The sequence below is a fragment of the Gymnoscopelus microlampas genome (assembly GCF_963454915.1).
Source record: "Gymnoscopelus microlampas genome assembly, chromosome: 18".
NCBI lineage: Eukaryota > Metazoa > Chordata > Actinopteri > Myctophiformes > Myctophidae > Gymnoscopelus > Gymnoscopelus microlampas.
In genome coordinates, this window is record NC_139955.1 from 33,102,282 (window position 1) to 33,121,997 (window position 19,716).

A 19,716-nucleotide genomic window follows, 5' to 3' on the forward strand; every position below is an offset into this window, starting at 1 on the left:
GATTTAAACAAAATAAAACAATCCCCCAAAAAAGCTCCAGAACTTAAATCATCCCTTGAAATATCCATGCACATGTGAAACTTTTCAACTTCCCCACCAGCCAGCATGGAGACACTGTGTGGATGTTATCTGATGATCACACATCTCCGTGACCCCAAAACAGTCCACGAGCACCCAAAGCCGCTGCTTGTCTCGCCTGTCAGACGTCGTTAAGGGCCAGGCGCCTCGCCAGCCCGGCGGAGAGGCAGATGGGACAGACAAATAGGCCCCCGTCTTCATTAACTCCTGTCCGGCCCCCCAGTGTGGCCAAGCCACGGCGTGGTTTGATACGCTTTACTTTGGTTCTCTATATCTGTTGACCGCCAAGACCAAATAACGGGCGAGTTTGGGAAATAACGAGGTCAATATTTCATGAACTTGACTGATTTGTGTTTAACCATAATTATATATTTTTATTCAAGTGAATTTGATATCGGTAGGTTGACGGAAGAAACATTTTAAAATAAAATTAAAATAAAAACTTATGATTTGTTGTAAAATTGTAAGTATGATTAACCCTTTATCCTATGAAATGTACAATATTGTAAAATTGTACATTTCAGAAATGTATTTATTTTTCTTTTTCGTACCCGTTTCTTAAATTTTGTAGGTGAACTATTGTCTGTTTGTTGTATCTGTAGTATGTTGTTGTGTATGATGAGTATTTGGGTACGACGGACCAGGAAGTATAGCCAATGCTTAGGCAAGTGCTAATGGTGATCCATTATAAAGTAAAGTAAAGTCCCAAGTGCAAGCTGAAATGTTTATAGGAGAACAGCAGTGTTCATTGTTTTTCTTCTCCAATGCACTTATTTGGTGAAACGGATATAAATGTTAATACCACTAAAATTATTAAAACCCAGACCTTTGATCAACCTTTTTCCCACAAAATCCAGGAAATTGCTTTACATTACAAATGCATTGTGAACCAGTCAGTGCTGATCTCCAAAGCCTGCATGTGGCCCAGGTCTGTCCTGGTGGTGTTATAATACAGCTGGCTTAGCCATGCTCCAGCTGGAGATGGTTAGATTGTAAACACACTGGCTGGGGACAGAGGTTTTGAGCTGGACAAGGCAATGGAGACGAGGGGTATATATATATATGTCACAGTATGATTAGAAAGCCAGTCAGATTGAAAAAGGTGCACTTGTTTTTACCGACAGAGGCGTGCCATCTGAAGACGACTTGAGCGAGAGGCACTGCCGAGCGAGCGAGTCGTCATGCCGAGCGTTGCAAAGTCACCTTCAGCCGAGTCAGCGCCGTCCGAGTTGTGTCCCGATAGAGACAGACTCGTGAATCATTGTCCCCCCTAGTCTCGGTACCTCCGAAACGTCATTTAGTTTTTTGACGGGGGAGCGGGGGAGGTGAACCTGAAGAAAACTAGCACTCTTTTTTTCAATCTGACTGTAACATATACATATATGCATATGTGTATACATATATACAAATATAGATACACACATGTCGGGTGGGTTGGACCCGTTTTTACCTCATCCTAGAAGGAGCAGGTTTGGGTTTATTAGGGCAAGCTCAACATCTACTGTGTCGAAAGTTTATACTTTCATTGCACCAGAGCAAAATGACCAAATTTAATAATAGCAATAAGGGGTTGGATTAAAAAAAAACATCATCAAACAGGTTCAATTGCCCTGAGAAATGACATGGCTGATTCCAGGCCAGCGGACAAAAGGCAAAAGAACATGTACAAACTCAAGCAGTGTGGGAGGTTGTCAGCAGCGATTAGTGAAGTGGGTTGGAGAGGGTCTTTGAACCCGCACTCATCTACTTCACACAATACCATCTGCGACCCAGGCTATCATCATGCCCATATACCTGGAGGTGACATGTCAGTGTGCATGATTTTTTTTTTTTTTTTTGATTTTTTGATAAGAGCATATGAGACAGTGTGGTGGCCTTCATTCTTTTTCTCTTTTGGAATATTAACTATGAGCTATGTTCATAGGATATTTAAAGGTATGCGTATGCGCGCACACACACACACACACACACACACACACACACACACACACACACACACACACACACACACACACACACACACACACACACACACACACACACACACACACACACACACACACACACACACACACACACACACCATTGAGCTACGAATACACAGCCTTGGATTTTTCTAACATATCAAGTTTTTTTTCTGGACAGGCGTAAACTCCCATTCATTTGTAATGGGTTGTAATGGGAAACCAGAGACACACACAGGTAGCTGTATCCTCCCGTAACCACAACACGCGCACGCACACGCACACACACACCTTACAAAAGAGCTAATGGATCATAATAGGAAATGTCTTTTCTTTGCTTATTTTAGTTTTTCAACCCCAGCCCCCACCCCTTTCTCCCCCTTCATAGATTCTTCCACTCAGTTGGGTGGGGGGGTGCTTGGCCGATGAATGACGAGTGGAGGTAGGAAGACGAGCTAAGCCAGTGGTTCTCAAAATGGTTATCCAGGGACCCCCAGGGGTCCTTTAGGGGGTTCCAGGGGGTCCCCAGCTAAATGATTGGTAACTCTGAAAGTGTACAAATGGAACCAAATGGTGATCCGTGGCCCTAATGTTCCTGAACTGAGGGTACTTGAACCATATAAGGAATGGCAATCTCCACTGAGTACATAACTGGAATTATGAATTGCAAATTCCTTTGAGAACGTCTAGCCATCTGCAGAGATTGCCTGTGTCTTCAAAAATATTTTGTGTACATGTGTATGCAGTGAGTGTGTACACTTTGAACACAATCTGTACACGATCTGAGGCAAGGCCTTCTAAATCATTCATTCTCAAACTTTTCGTGCCAAGGACCCCCCAAATTGATATATACATTTGGCTGCGGACGCCCCATCTGAAAATATTTTGTGCCAGGGACCCCCAGAAGAGAAGATTTGTGTCAATATTATTCAATATTTTTCAAGCACTTTCAAGATTTTTCTAAATTTTTCAAAAATAGCAGATGTACAAGCTCGCAGTGCGGCACAAAGTGAGGCCCTGTGAGCTTGCATGTCCGCTATTTTTGACTAGCCAGCGCTAAAATGTAAAATGACACAGATGCTTCCCGTTTTTAAATGAGTTTAATGTGGAAAGAAAAACAAAGTAATAATAACATGATGGCAGAAGGAAAGAGAAAGCTGAACAAACATGCAACTGGACCTACGACAACAACAAGAACAACAACAACAACTACACAATAGCACAAGAGTTGGTCTCACTCCCAAGAGGAGCGGGTGGGTGGGTGGGTGGGGGGAGGAAGGGCTGACAGGTGTGCGTTTATGTGTGCCTGTCCATGTCTGTGGTGTGCGCATGTTGTCTATGTGCATGTGTGAGAATGTCTGTGAGTCTGTGTCTGGGTATGTGTGTATGTGTGTATGTATGTGTATGTGTGTGTGTGTGTGTGTGTGTGTGTGTGTGTGTGTGTGTGTGTGTGTGTGTGTGTGTGTGTGTGTGTGTGTGTGTGTGTGTGTGTTCGTGTGTGTGTGTGTGTGTGTGTGTGTGTGTGTTCCTCGCGTTACTGTGTGTATGTGCCAGGAAAAGCTTCCTGAGCAACTCTCCAGTGGAAGTATCTGCAGGCTACGTGCCAACACAAACCTGATGACCCTCGGACTCAACACACACACACACACACACACACACACACACAAACACACACACACACACACACACACACACACACACACACACACTCAGGCAAGCACTGGGCATGCAAGACAAACAGACATGCGTACATGCATGAATACAAACGTAGACATGATTGAGAGCACATTACTGTAGCATGCACGGAGAAGCACATGCACATGCAGCACCACATACACATACATCACATTCTGCCACCATCAAAATGTCAGCCCTGTATCGCTATTATTATATTATAATAATGACTTTTTTCCCTTATTACAAGCGACATCCGCCAAACTTTTTAATCGGCCAGCACACACACACACACACACACACACACACACACACACACACACACACACACACACACACACACACACACACACACACACACACACACACACACACACACACACACACAATGAAGAGGTGCCAGGGTGGGCTCCAGCCACAGTGACTGGTAAACTCATCTCGCCGCCTGTCCTGGAGGGAAAGAAGGACTTCTCTTCTCTCTCTCTCTCTCTCTCTCTCTCTCTCCTTCAGGGGGCCCTATCCATCACTTAACAAGATATCGTCTCTGTCGGGTGGAAACCTCATATGTCCAAAACTGTTACTTTTCAGGATTCAAATTCAAGAATAGCAAAAGTAGCAGATCGACAAGCTCGAAACGGTCGTTTTGCGGCCCGTTTCAAGCTTGTGGATCTGCTACTTTTGATGCGTTTGTGTGACGCTGTAGTGTGATCAAGTAGGGCATTAATTTACAACAAAACAAAGAACACAAAAACTTAGAATATGGAGATAAGAGATTTCTGCCCGACAGCTACTATATGCTTCCTGTTCTCAAGGAACCGGGGATGGGGTGGGAAGGGGCTGGATGGGGTGATGGGGTGATGGGGTGGGGTTGGATGGGGTGATGGGGTGATGGGGTGGGGTTGGATGGGGTGTAAGAGGACGGGAAGGAGGCGTCTGCATTGGGGGCGGGGGTGGAGTGAGGCAAATACTTGGCTTGGCATGTCGGGCAAGCATTGACGGGCTCTTTTCGTGGCGGCATCGCTCCACCTGAAGCCTCGACTCTGCATCCCCCCCACCCCACCCAAAAAGTGGGCGGGGGGGGTGAGGGGGAACGGGGGGAGAGGGGGTACGGAGACACGAGGACAAAAACAGCTGGATCAGGGGAGGCGGACGGCCAGGCTGAAAGAGCGAGAGAGGAAATGAAGCTCCCCCCCAAGCCCCCACCCCAATAAGCAGAGAAAAAAAGAAGGAAAAAAAAAGAACGTAGAGGGGAAGTCAACAACACTCCGTGTCTCTAAAATCACAAACGTGCCATTAACGAAAGCCTGCAGAGAGGGCTCGCATGGACCGTCGCAGCCCTGCTGAAATGATAGGCATCATTACACATCAGCCATTAGTAATTAGCCATGCCCTCGAGGTATGAAATCCCAGCCAAGCTACAACTTGACATTGGACCATCAATATGGTTCTGAAAGCTTGGCCTCGGCTGCTTAACGAAACACAGAGCCCTTGAGATCCTAGCGAGCGAGACGGTGAGAACACGCTGGGCCTCAAGTTTGAAAAACAAAAATCAGCCAACCTGATTGAAACACGTAGAGGAGAGACAGACAGAGAGACCTTTCCCTGCTCGTATACTATGTTCTCTCTCTCTCTCTGCGCCAAGTTTCACTGCCGATAACAACACCAATCATTCCAGGCATTGCGAGCCTTCTCAAGAAGTGATTACCCCCCAATGACAGACAACTTCCTATCTGCGAAGGACGTTGCCTCTCCCTAACCAGCAAAGAATGCTGGGAATCTGCTCTCCTCGGAGCATCGCGTTGTGTTGTGCTACTGCTGCACTAGCGGGCGCACACACACACACACACACACACACACACACACACACACATACACTGTACACACATAGAGAAATGTGCAAACACACACACATACAGAAATGCGCACGCGCACACATACACACATACACACACACATTCCTGGCTGCCTGCGAATCCCCTGACCTGCTCTGGGCTGTGTCTGCGAGGAGAGCTGTTTACAAACTGACACCCACGCATTTCAGGTGTCTTTATTCTTAGATCAAGGCTCAGACGCAGTAGCAGCGTGGGTGAATGCCTGGGTGTAAGACGCACTTTGCCCCCCCAGGCATAATAACCCATCAACAGGAGAGCTTTATGACACTTTATATAACTCCATTCACTTTTCCTTATCCTCTTGCTACAGTTTAGGAAATATCCTCCTGTGTGTGTGTGTGTGTGTGTGTGTGTGTGTGTGTGTGTGTGTGTGTGTGTGTGTGTGTGTGTGTGTGTGTGTGTGTGTGTGTGTGGGCTGCTTTCTATTCAAAGCTCTATTGTTTTCTTGCTCTTTCTCTAAATGAACATTTCCCCCTGGCTAGCTAGCTAGCATGGCTGGCTGGCTGGCTGGTTGCCTGGCTGGCTGGTTGGCCCGAGGAGACGTTAGTTGACTCTGTTCCCTGCCCTGAAGGCATCTGCTGTATGTGGTTTCCTAACCTGTCAGTCTGCAATCCACAGAGGCCTGTGTGACTCACACCGGGCTCAGAGATGAAGGGCCACCCTGAATGTATGCAAGGGCACACACGCACGAGCGAGCACACACACACACACACACACACACACACACACACACACACACACACACACACACACACACACACACACACACACACACACACACACACACACACACACACACACACACACACACACACACACACACCCAACAACAACAACAGAGAGAGATGGAAGACTTCTGGAAGACTCCTGGCTGGGTATATGAACGGTGGGTAAAATAAAAAACGGACTAGCAGGCAAACGGTGGAAAACCTTTCCTGTGGCTGGTTTGTTGATCCTATAAGGCTGCTTGTGTGTGTGGAAGGTGATCCAATCACCATCTAGAGGCCCAATCAGAGGGTCTGTTTTGATTCTAAATATCAGTGTTGGGTTGATAAATGTGACTGATGCATTTCAGTTGTACTGTACGGTTCCCGTGTGGACTGAGAAAGTCTGAAACGGGGCTCATGAAATGTACAATTGAAGGTAAACGCTTTATGTCCATTTTAACACTGAGTTAAATGACAACTCTGGATTGCGACTGCTGGACTCAGTCATAACAACCCCACTGCCATGGAGGCTGCCCTGAGTGGCCCAAAGTTAGCAAAAGTTCGTAAAAGTCTAGTTTGTCGCAGTAGAAGAGAAAGCAGTGGGTAATACGAGAGACAGGCAACTCATTGTATATCTCCCATTGACAGCGCTGTGGGGGACAAGCATGGACAGAGAGAGAGAGAGAGAAAGAGAGAGAGAGAGAGAGAGAGAGACAGACAGAGACAGAGAGACAGAGAGACAGAGACAGAGAGAAAATTAGGGACAGTAAGAGAGCGTAGCAGGAGAACCTGAGACCCAGCTTCGACGTCTATAGGCTACTGTGTTTACAGCGACAGAGGAGTTGAATATAAAGAAGAGAAGAGAGGAGTGAAATGAGAAATGAAGGAAGAAGCACACCAGGAGGAAGACAGGAGGAAAAGACAGGAAGAACATACAGAAATATACTAGAGAGGAAAGGAGACACACAGCACTGAGAGAGGTAAAGGACACAATGAGAGCAGAGAGCACACAGCGAGTGAGCGAGAGAGAGACAGAGAGACAGAGAGACAGAGAGAGAGAGAGAGAGAGAGAGAGACAGCAGAGTGGAGAGACCAGAGCATAGTTGGCAACCAGTCAAAAAACATGAGAGGCTTTCACTCTGGATTTTGCCCTTGAGTCAAACTCGCATCCGGCAGGCGAGGCCACCGTGTCCAAGAACCAAATTACTCGGGAGTTGTTAACCCCCTACTGTCCCACAGTCAGCCCCAATGCACATACTATCCACCAGCAACACACACACACATGCACGGCACAAAGCCTGCAGTTAGAAGAAAGAAATGAAGTTACAGCATTGCTGAGTGCACCTATGGCCTGCAAAAAGAATCCTCTTATCTCCATATTCTAACTTTTCGTGTTTTTTCGTAAAATTAAAGCCCTACTTGATCATACTACAGCGTCACACAAATGAAAGCATCAAAAATAGCAGATCCACAAGCTCGAAATGCAGTGCGAAGCGACTTGTTTCGAGCTTGCTGCTTTTGCTGCTTTCAAATTTGAATCCTGAAAAGTAACAGTTTTGGACATGTGAGGTTTCCACCCAACAGAGACGAAATTAAGTTACATCACCTACACCTATGGCCTGCACAAAGACACTAATGGATAAATAGCAGGTGATAATAACCATTGCTATATGTCTATTGGCTGCAACTTAAGCCTCTTTTGCACACAGAATCCATAACATTGCTGGATAAAAAACATAGCCGGCAAAGGCAGAAGGTGGTCCTTCAACACACTGGCCTCCCTCATGGCAGTGGTTCTCAAACTTTTTCATGTCAAAATGTATTTGGCTGTGGTTGCTTGTAAAAGTAATTGTATTGCTTTTGATAATCTATGCATGTAAAAAAAAATATATATATTTCAGCTAATCTCTGCACCAACGTTGTGCTTGCAGCAGTTTTGTTCATAAAACAAAACATCATACATTATGGATATCTGCCCGCTTTCATGACCACTTCAGCTGTGGGTGACGAGTTACGTAAACCAGTGGTTCTCAATGTGGGGCCCGGGGACCCCCAGGGGTCCTTGGGGGAGTTCCAGGGGGTTCCCAGCTAAAGGAGTTAATATAGCATCACAATCATGTTATCCATTTTTACGTTTGCTATTCAAAAACAGCAGATCTACAGGCTCACAGCGAGTTGTGCCGTGCTGCAAGCTTGTACATCTGCTATTTTTGAAGAAAAAAGAAAAATATAAAAAATGTTTTTGAATCTTTTAGATTTTCTTTTTTTACATAAATCTTCTCTCCTGGGGGTCCCTGGCACAAAAACTTTTCAGATGGGGGGTCCGCAGCCAAATACAATTTGGGGGTCCTTGGCACGAAAAGTTTGAGAACCAGTGACGTAAATGATACCAAGGTGGAGAGTGAGGAGATTTAGGGAACAAAATAAAAGGTAAATGGACACCAGTTCTCCCACATGTCGCCAAATGGAACATTGCCATTAGAATAAGGGCTCTACAATCTACATGCACGTGGGGAAGGGGCTTTACAGACACTCAGGCAGAGGTGGAGAGCTTTAATCTGAACCCAGACATGGACCATTCGTAAACAAGGGACACCCTCTCATGATTGCTGAATCAAAGTCCCCAAAACACCTTGTTCTGTAACTCCACTGTACTCTGTGTTAAAGTAAAAGAAAGACATACTGTGTGACCCCTTCTGCTTTTAATATTTGTTCTACGTTAGGTGTGTGTGTGTGTGTGTGTGTGTGTGTGTGTGTGTGTGTGTGTGTGTGTGTGTGTGTGTTGTCCGTGTGTCATTTATGAGTTGCCACAACACCTCCTTTACTTTTTTATGGTAGGGTGTGTGTTTGTGGGTGTGCAAGAGAGTGTTTGCACACGCACGCGAGTGAGTGTGTGTGTGTGTGTGTGTGTGTGTGTGTGTGTGTGTGTGTGTGTGTGTGTGTGTGTGTGTGTGTGTGTGTGTGTGTGTGTGTGTTACAGGGGTTGCGATCATATGGAGACCAGGTGAAGGGAGAGTGGAGGGGTGGCCTGTTGCTGAGGCACGTTAGGGAGAAGTGATGGCAGCTGTGTTCCCCTTCCTTTATGGTGGGGGGTGTGTGTGCGTGCGTGTGTGTGTGTGTGTGTGTGTGTGTGTGTGTGTGTGTATATGAGCGCACGTTGAGGGGTGGTCGGGTCAGGGCAAGTTAGGGTACCCTGGTCCCCAAGTACCACCACAACAGTTGCTGGGCTGCAATAAAGTCCTCCCGAAACTGTCAAAAACAGCCCACCCCCCAACAACCAACAACACCCCCAAGTGCCCCTCCCCTCCCATGCACCCCTCCCCCCATCCAACAACCTTTAAGTGTCTCCTGTGTTTTCATAGGAAAGGGAAGGAGGCGGTTTTACATGGGATGGGGTGGGGGGTGGGGGGGGGGCTGAGTGGCATTCAGCCGGCTGGGGGAAAAAAAAAGAGGTGAGGAAAAGCAGAGGAAATGAGGCTGAGGCCATGCTGAAATGTCGACTCATTGCTCATCTGAAATCCCCCCCCCCACCCCACCCCACGCCCACCCCCACTCCGCCGAAATAAAATAGCAGGCTAAAGCCACGGCCATAAAATACGTGTATGTTTGCTTTACAAAGAGCCGTTTCCTGTGAGCCGTCCGCGGTTCACAGTTTTTGTTCTACGGGGCCGTGCGTCTCGGTGTAAACTCGCCAGGTCTGGTTCCCATAACCCCCCCACCCCCCACCCCCCAGGCCAGAAGTGATCATCCTTCTCTTTTCTGTGCCCCCCTCCCCTCATACCAGGGTGAAGCAGTGTTGCCAAATCCGCTTATTATAACGTCGCTGTCGGGCAGAACTTTTTGTGTTTTGTCATAAATTAACCCCCAACTGGATTATACTACTGTGTCACACATAAGCATTTACGCCGCGTTTTGAGCTTGCCGACAGCTGTACAGAGTTACAGAGGACTCCTTCTGTCACATCCCTGTCCATTCCTGTGAAATGATTGACAGTGATTGAGGCTCCACGCGCTCGTCGGTATCGTGACTCGCTGACCAGGGGCCAGGGCATTGCGCCCGTCTTTTCTGGGGGGGGGGGGGTACATTAGCCGAACATAGCAGATCTACAAAATGTGAGCAGTTCTTTAACTCCGACTTGCCTCCTCTGTGCCCCAGCACCACATAACCACCACATAGTATTACACGGCTTGGTTGAATGCTTTATTCTGATTGGTCCATCACTGAATTCATTTTGACTAATGACCGCTGAACTCAATAACATGCTGCTGTCTAATCAAAGACTCAGAGCACCTGGCTCATATCAATCTGCATTGCGTGATTTGTGCCGTATCCAACATTGCAGCCACGCAAACAAACACACAATGTCATTTACAACTAAACAGCACGCTCAATGTTTCTGAAAACATCTGAAGCGAGTAATAGACAATGCAGTAACCAAATATTGATTCTATTTAATCAACGCTTCCCGTCGTTTTCCGAGAAGACCGCGTTGCACTGGACGCACCTGGCATACATAAAAAAAAACAGACAACTTTCATTACCTTGAGCAATGAAATCCTTTTAAAGTCAATGAAATCGTTTTGTTGTTACTTTTGGGTCAATCTACACATTTCTTTATTAAGTAGCCGTGTAATGGTCATTATTGACCGTTACATTATTGAGAAATAAACCCCTGTCTGGGTTTATTTCTCAATGATGACCTGTTTATTGATTATCCCTTGCTTAAGGACATCATGTCTCATTCAGTATAATATAACATATGAATAATACCCCATTTATGCTCGCCAATTGAACCACGGTGTCAGGCACAGAAAACAGAACATCTATAAGCTCAGAACGCATTGCAGATGCAATGCGTTATCGAGTGGCTATTTTTTGGCACCGTTGTATGACGAGGTATAAACCCGGGCTTGAGACAGACCTGAACACCTCATATCCACTGAGCAGGAAGAAACTAAAAGACATGCGTAGGGGAGGCTTGGCAGGCTCAGACGCAGCTATCATGTCAAACTAATGGACTGTTCAATTGTTAGTTAAATCACTGGCTCCCAACGTCTAGTCCGGGGCCCACCAGTGGTCCAAATGGACCCTTACGGGCTCATTAAGTCTGAGAGGGTTCAAATGCTACCACCGTTTTTTATCTTTGGGACCCCCAATCTACACTGTAACATTCTCAGTGCTAATTTAACTCTGAGGGACTTATTTTCATACAACGCTAATTAACGCCAGGCGCAATATATAAACGTGGGGAAGACATCGTCTCTGTCGGGTGGAAACCTCATATCACCATGTTTATTTGTTTTATTTACCAGGGACAGTGCACACTAATCAACATGTCAGTGGTCACATCCATGTACAGTAAATGAGCCAGAGTTAGACAAAAGCAAATTTTCATCTGTAGTCCCTGAGCAGGCTGTTTTCAGGACTCAAATCCAAAACTAGCAAAAGTAGCAGATCTACAAGCTCAAACTACTTTTGATGCGTTTGTGTGACGCTGTAGTATGATCAAGTAGAGCGTTCTTTTACAAAACAAACAGTTAGCATATGGAGATCGGAGGTTCCTGCCCGACAGCAGCGATATGATAGCGCTGGCGCAAGACACTAAAATCAGTTCTAGCTAGTGCCGGTCGCGGAAGATACAGGGCCCTGAGAGTGTAAAGAAATGTGCACTCTCAGAGGTACAGACCCTAATGGTCCATGTTGACCCCCTGGTGGTCCCCGGGCCAAACGTTGAGAACCAGTGAGGTTAGATCAATCCTGCTGAGTCAGAGAATGACACTTGGTGGGCCCTTGACCGCACGCACGCGCACGCGCGCACACGCACACACACACACACACACACACACACACACACACACACACACACACACACACACACACACACACACACACACACACACACAGCCGCCCCCCCCCCTCTCCCTCCCAAAGGCAGACTGCAGGTGCCAGGCCCACCTCGGGGTCCCTGCCGGGCCCTCGTTAGGCCTGGTGCCATTCAGACGGCCCCTAACACGCAACCCTGAGCACTTTGTGTTTCTCTGGCGGCCCTTGTCTCCCCCCCTGAGCCCCCCCCCCCCCGCCCCAACTCCCTTCACCCTGCCTTCGTCCTCTTTTGCACCCCCCAATCCCCCACAACCTCCCCCATCCTCCTCCTCCCCCTACTTCGTCCAAAAAAGAATTACATATCGTTGCTCTCGGGCAGAAACCGCTTAACTCCATATTCTAACTTTTTGTGTTTTTTTTTGTAAATTAACGCCCTAGAGCGTCACACAATAATATAAAAAGTAGCAGATCTACAGACATGTTTTCAGCTTGTAGATCTGCTACTTCGGAATTTGAATCCTGATAAGTGAGCAGTTTTGGACAGAGACAATATGTTTATTTTTATATTAATGTTGCGACGCATTGTGAGCTGGTAGATCTGCAAAGTTTTCTGTGAAAGTTTCCCCCAGAATACTGAGGCTGGGGGTTTAAGTGGTTAATATCCTCACCACTGTTATCACCATTATCATCACCTCTTCTAGCGTGGTGAAAAAATACACATCTGTTCACTTCATGTGCATACACACACAAATGCACACACACACACACACATACAAACACACACATTGTTTCAAGTATTCCAAAGAAAAGAAAGTAAGCTTGTACAGTTGCAATTTTCGCTGTGCGACACTGCTGTACGACAAAGTATATAATAGGCCTTAAGTGGTTGATGTGCATGCCATGAGCACAAACACGACAGACACACACACACACACACACACACACACACACACACACACACACACACACACACACACACACACACACACACACACACACACACACACACACACACACACAGAGAGCAGACTAGACGGCTCACATGCGCTCCCACTCGCAGATCCTTAGGAAGGAGACAAACATAAACAGGCTGGTTGCTGAGCGATGAGGCCGGATCGCTTTCCACTTCCGTGAAATCTAAACATCAGCCTGTTTACCCTCCTCGCCCCAATCCCAGCCTGGCCTGGGGGACGCGAGCTGTGTGTGTTGTTACTATACTTGTGAGGGAAAAAGGTCCCCACAAGTATAGTAGAATTTGAGAAACTAGAAGTTCGGGCCGCTATGCAGCCCGAACCTCTAGTTTCAGAGCCCTCACACTGCCGAATCGACTGATATGCTGTTGCCCATATACGGAGATCCCTGATGTCATCAGCATATGCCCAATATGGGCATTCCCCGTTTTGTGCCCATATATGGAGCTGACTGATTTGTTTGTGCCTGATGCCATGACGACACATTGAGGTTAGACAACACACTCCATATTTGGTCGTAGATGCATTGGGAACTTCTTATAGTTATATACTTATATTATTATGTTATATGGCTGAGTTTAATATAAGATAGAGATAGACATTGCATTGACCGTTTTCCTAATCCCTGCAAGAGGAATTGATGTTTTTATGGTTAAGAAAAAATTGAGTTAGGCTTACAGGTAGGAAAAGATTCAGGTTGGAGTTAGGATTAGGATTAGACATTTAGAGGTTAGGTTTTAGACATTTAGAGTTTTCCCTATTTTATAGTTAGTTGTGTGGCGATGTCACTCACTGAAAAACTGCAGATCTACAAGAGAACTGCAAATTAGTAGAACTACTACAAAACTACACATTTTCGGGTCTTCTAAGCTTTTGCCAACGCTGTTCTAAAAATGTTTATGTCCTCACAAGTATAGCAATACAGACGTGTGTGTGTGTGTGTGTGTGTGTGTGTGTGTGTGTGTGTGTGTGTGTGTGTGTGTGTGTGTGTGAATGTGTATTTATGCATGTATTCCAGTTGTGTGATGCTATGTGAATTTGGGAGGTGCAGAGCACAAAGCCAATCAGCACAGTCACCAGAATGTTCACAGCAGCACACATGCTTGATGACAACGACCAAGGCTTGACGTGTTGGCTTGAAATATTTTCTCAAATAAACGCATGCATCTTATTGTGAATTCCTGGTACGATTAATGCAGCAGTATGTAACTTTTTAACAACAACAATACAGCATATTATGTCCCACAGAATTATAAAGTTAACGTTAAGCAATGACAATCATCCTTCCGTACATTTATAGACTTAGGGGGTCCCTGCTAGGGGCTTGACTGTATCATTATGTTTAGGGGAGACAATGAGTTTCATCCTGGCATTTGCCAAGGCACCAAGGCAGAACTGCCAGGCAAAGCGAAGACTGGCCAATCACAGTGCATCCTCGCCGGACGTGCTTGCAGAGACTCTTGGGTAATGAAGTCAAAGACGTTGACTGCCATGTTATTTGTGTCCAAAGTGACCCCAAACTACAAAGTGCTGCTTTAATGTACAGGTATTTTTGTCTCCGCCAGGAGACGTTGTTTTCACTTTCCGTGAAACAAGCTAACATTGGTCAAGCCTCACGTGACACGTGACAATACGGTGAAATAGTGTGATCTGATTGGCTAGTGACGTATAGCGGCCTATAAATACATGTTCACTTTGAAAGAGTCTGTGCCTCTTTCAAAGTGAGGTAAGACAGGAATAATCACGAAATGGCTGAGAAATGGCGGATACTGTAACAATTGGATAGGACACTTACACAGACAGGACAGATAGGACACTTACACAGACAGGACGGATAGGACACTTACATAGACAGGACGGATAGGACACTTATACAGACAGGACGGATAGGACACTTATACAGACAGGACGGATAGGACACTTATACAGACAGGACGGATAGGACACTTATACAGACCGGACGGATAGGACAGTTATACAGACGGATAGGACACTTGTGTCATGTTACTATGACACAGTAACATGTTCTATTTTTTCAACATAAGAATTAGAACATTCCCAACATTCCCAACACAAGTCTGCTGGCGGAGACTTGTGCTCCGAGGAGCACTTTTTCTAGTTATTATTATTTTTTATCATGGAGGAATTGGTACAGACATTATAGGCTAAAGAGTTAAACACATGAACCCTAGCATCCCTATATTCTGGGGCAAAACATCCTCTATTTTCTGCAAAGATATTTCATGTAGAGGGAAATAATGCCCGGCCGGTATAGACACATGGGGACACCAGTCAACTAAGTATATAGTGTTTAAGTGGTGAAGGCTAATTTATGCGTTGCAGTGCACGGTTGTGGTTGATTCTTTCCTTTCTCCCGTTATACTTGTTTAAACAAATCTAAAAATATAAATGAAGGAAACTAAACTAAAGCGCATGAAAAAAATATTAGACTGATGGACTGTGGGATTTATAGCAGGCAATCAGCCACATAAAGCTGAAAGAGAAAACGAGAGTGTGGTTGGGGGGGGGGGGGGGGGGTAGCAGGGAGAGAGAAAGAGCGGGTGACTGAGTGAGAGAGAGAGAGAGAGAGAGAGAGAGAGAGAGAGAGAGAGAGAGAGAGAGAGAGGGAGAGAGGGAGAGAGAGGACGGAAGGAAGGAAGGAAGGAAGAGAGGGAAGAAGAAAAAAATCCCCATCCAGCATGTGAAAACCTGTGTCAGATTTCGTCGTAGACAAGGTCACCCTCTCCCAGCCTCGCCTCAATGGCCCGGCTCAGAAACCCGATCCCGGCGCGGGACGGGGCGACAAAACCTGTTTTTGTCACAGCGGAGGTGCCCACTTGGTTTACATGCCCATTGTGTACACAACACCTCTCTCTCTCTCTATCTCTCTCTGCCTTAGCCTTTTCCCCGGGCCGCCCCCCCACCCTCCTCCCCATTCTGCTGTGTACCTTTCGAATTTACCTGAGGAGGCAGGCTAGGAGTTGTGTGTAACTAGGCACAGCTGTCGAGGCCCCCCCCCCCCCCATACACACACCAAAAATGTACACGACACGCATATCTTTGCTGTCGGGCAGAAACCTCTTATCTCCAGAATTTTCTTGGTAAATTAACACCCTACTTGATCGCACTACAGCGTCACACAAAAGCTTCAAAAGTAGAAGATCAACAAGCTCGAAGCGACGCGTTTAGAGCTTGTCGAGGTTTTTTAACTTGAATCCTGAAACGTAACAGTTTTGGAGATGTGAGTTTTCCACCTGACGATATACAGACACACACACACACACACACACACACGAGTGCACGCGCACACACACACACACACACACACACACACACACACACACACACACACACACACACACACACACACACACACACACACACACACACAAAAGCTCTGCATGCTCTACTTCCCGAGGCCAAAGTATTATCATTGCTAGAGTTGTGCTATGCAGCCAAGCTAACATTTGGTATGATTGTAATTGTGCAGCTTATCGAACGGCATGGTAATCCCTACCAGCTGTCCCTCTCACTCACCCACCCAACCCACCCGTCCCACCCCACCCCACCCCTCCACCTCCTTCCAGAGAAACTGTAGCTATGGCACCAAGTGTGTTTTCCAATGGAGGCGCTGGTGGATTTGTCCTGTTGACAGCACCTAGCCTTTTATGCGTCGAAAAAAACACAGTATTCCCTTTCAGGTGCGGAGACGATGGAAGAGGGGAGAACGGTGGGTGGGTGGGTGGGGGGCGAGGTGCGGGTACTTGTGGGTTTGGGTGGGTGAGGGGGGGGATGGAAGGGGATGGCCATGGACAGTAGTGTCCTCGACAAACTCCCAACTTTAAAATCTCTAACCCTCATCTCTTTAGGGGGAAAAATAAATACAAATTAAAGAGAGACAGAGGGAGTGAGTGAGAAGGCTTTGGCAGGGGGGGGGGGGGGAGTAGAGAGAGGGAGATAGAGTAGGAGGGATGAAGAAGCAGCAGGAGAGAGAGAGAGAGAGAGAGAGAGAGAGAGAGAGAGAGAGAGAGAGAGAAGAAAAACAACAGCAGCACAAAGGAGTAGGTAATTAAGACAGGAAACGGGAGAAGAGAGGAGAGGGCTCTGGGGGCCCGTAGAAAGAAGGCTGGCCCCGGGGCCGCTTTTCCAGGGAGCCAAGGGAGCTGGGCCCCGACACCTGAGCCATCTGAATGGAAACCAGATAATCTGCTAACACAAGGCATGGCCCAGATCCCCGCCTGCAGCCCTGCAAGCTCCGGTTCCCCTTCCCCAATCTGCTCTCGCCGTGGCACACTGAGGTTATTATTGCCAGAGAGACTGGCGGCTTTCTGGACTGCCCCGCCACCCCTGCCTGCCCCCCCTCCTACACACACACACACACACACACACACACATACACACACCTCCCAGTTCTATTTAAGGCATTTCCGTTTTTATCCCATTAAGACCTGAACCCGATTCTACAAGCGCCTTCTAAAATCAATCGTTCTCACACTTTCAAGATTTTCCCCCAAAAACACTGTTCAAAAATAGCAGATGCACAAGCTCACAGCCGCGCTGCGAGCTTGTATATCTGCTATTTCTGAACAGCCGACGCAAACATTTTAATGACACAGATGCTTTCCCCGGTATCAATGGGTTAATTTGATAGGTGGAGAAAGACGGGAAGGGTAGGGCTGAGAGAGAGAAATACGCTCGTACATGTGACACACACACAGGCCCCCGGGGTGGATTCAAACTCAGGACAGTTGGGGGGGTGGTGGGGGGGGGCCGCGTGGCACGGATTGTCCTGCCAGGGTTAAACACAGTGCCAAGCCTTTATATTGCTGCTTAGATCCAAAGTGGCGGGCTGTCTGTGGTGGTGCGGAGAGAGCATAAGGGGCCGTTTTGGAGGTTCAATGACCCCGTCGTTCATTAGAACGACAGGTGTCCTGGTGGCTCAGCTATGTATTATTGCATCATGCCACATAGATGCCGATTAGTAGTTTTGAAATCTGATCTTGTCTTATTTTTATTTATTTTTTAAGTATTTTTTGTCCAGCAAACAAGGGGAGAGATCCGGAGAGGGTCCGCCAGGCCCGCGAATTGAACCTAGGTCTCGCTGATCAGATATCAGAGCCTATGTGGTACGCGGCTACGCGCCACTCGGCTAATTGGTGCGACCCCTTATCTTGTCTTATTCAAATAATCATGTTCCCAGGTTCCTAAGAGCTTAGAACACTAGGAATTCTAACAAAACATCATCCAAACTCATCCAAATCATAACAGTCAACTGTTTTCTCACTTCCACAACAGTAGATTGCACTTCTTTTTTGGATCCCATTGTACTTTCTGTTTGATAGCTGAAGACCATAGCTGTTAATGGCTGAATCGTTGATTGTACTGTATAGGCCATCTGGCCTGGAGGTGATGTCCAACTACACCTTCCTCTCCTTCACTATGAAGCTCCCTCACCGGCTTCACGGTTTTCTTTTTTTAAACCATCTACTACCTACCCAACTATCCACCCACCAAACCATTTTCAGAATTACAACAGTTTAACCACTTCATCTGTTGAGCGGAGTCCCTCAGGGCTCAATACTAGTGTATTTTCTGTTTTCTGATATTGTGGGGAAAGCTTTCGTTGAAAATAGCTGATCAACAAGCTCACACAAGCTCACAACGCGTTGCTTTGTGATGCATTGTGAGCTTGTCGATCTGCAATTTTCTGTGAAAGCTTTCCCCACAACACGGATGCTGGGGTTTAGCTATTTAAACACAACACAACAAGTTTGGAAATGTGTGTTTGGTAGATTATTTCTCAATACAAGCTTGAGGAGCCGAATATAACATGGCGCCACTTCTCCATTGAAGTCAATGGACGTGGCCACCATGTTCTATTCGGTTTTGAATGTTGTTCTCAGGCTTGTTCGTAACAATGCTTCTTGTCAAGCTGTTTGGCATCATTGGCAGTGAAGATTTGTGACATTTTTCACGGGCGCAAGTTGCGCAACCCACATACTCAGCTATGCTGCTGCTCATTCCACAAATGCATGTTTCTTTACAAATGGGGTACCGTTTAACCCATTAAGACCTGAGGCCGATTCTACAAAATGCCTTCTAAATCAGTAGTTCTCAAACTTTTTCGTGCCAAGGACCCCCAAATTGATATGTATTTGGCCGCGATTCCTCAAACCCCCCCATCTGAAAATGAAAACCCTTTAAAGATTGAAAAATGTATATTGCTATATATATACTGTAGCTAAAAGAATGGGTTTGAAACGGGAAATAAACAGCCTTTCCAAACGGTATGAAAGTTATCGCCAAAGAAGCATTGGTTAGAATAGATAAATAATATAACCCAAACTTTTTTGTGCCATGTTTATGTATTGTACAGGAGAGTATTGATTTGAGGAGAGGTGTTGGGATCATCAAACATGGTCTTGGCCTGGAGGCAGGCAGGCAGGCAGGCAGTCCATAGGGCTGTAAAGCTGTTATTTACAGCAGAAAGAAACTTTATAGATTCCCCCTTTAGAGGTGAACAGGAGGCCATGGCACTAAATCAAAGCCTGGCTTCCAGGTAGCTCCGTTTCCACCCCAAAGTACGTTCATATTTAACAAGCAGGAC

At 46.4% G+C, this 19,716-nt stretch overlaps 1 protein-coding gene across 2 annotated transcripts in view; it reads right to left on the reverse strand.

Annotated features, from left to right (window-relative positions):
* The window catches only part of afg2a (AFG2 AAA ATPase homolog A), a 171,314-nt gene that overhangs the window by 25,506 nt on the left and 126,092 nt on the right, over nt 1-19,716 (reverse strand). The window lies entirely within an intron of this gene.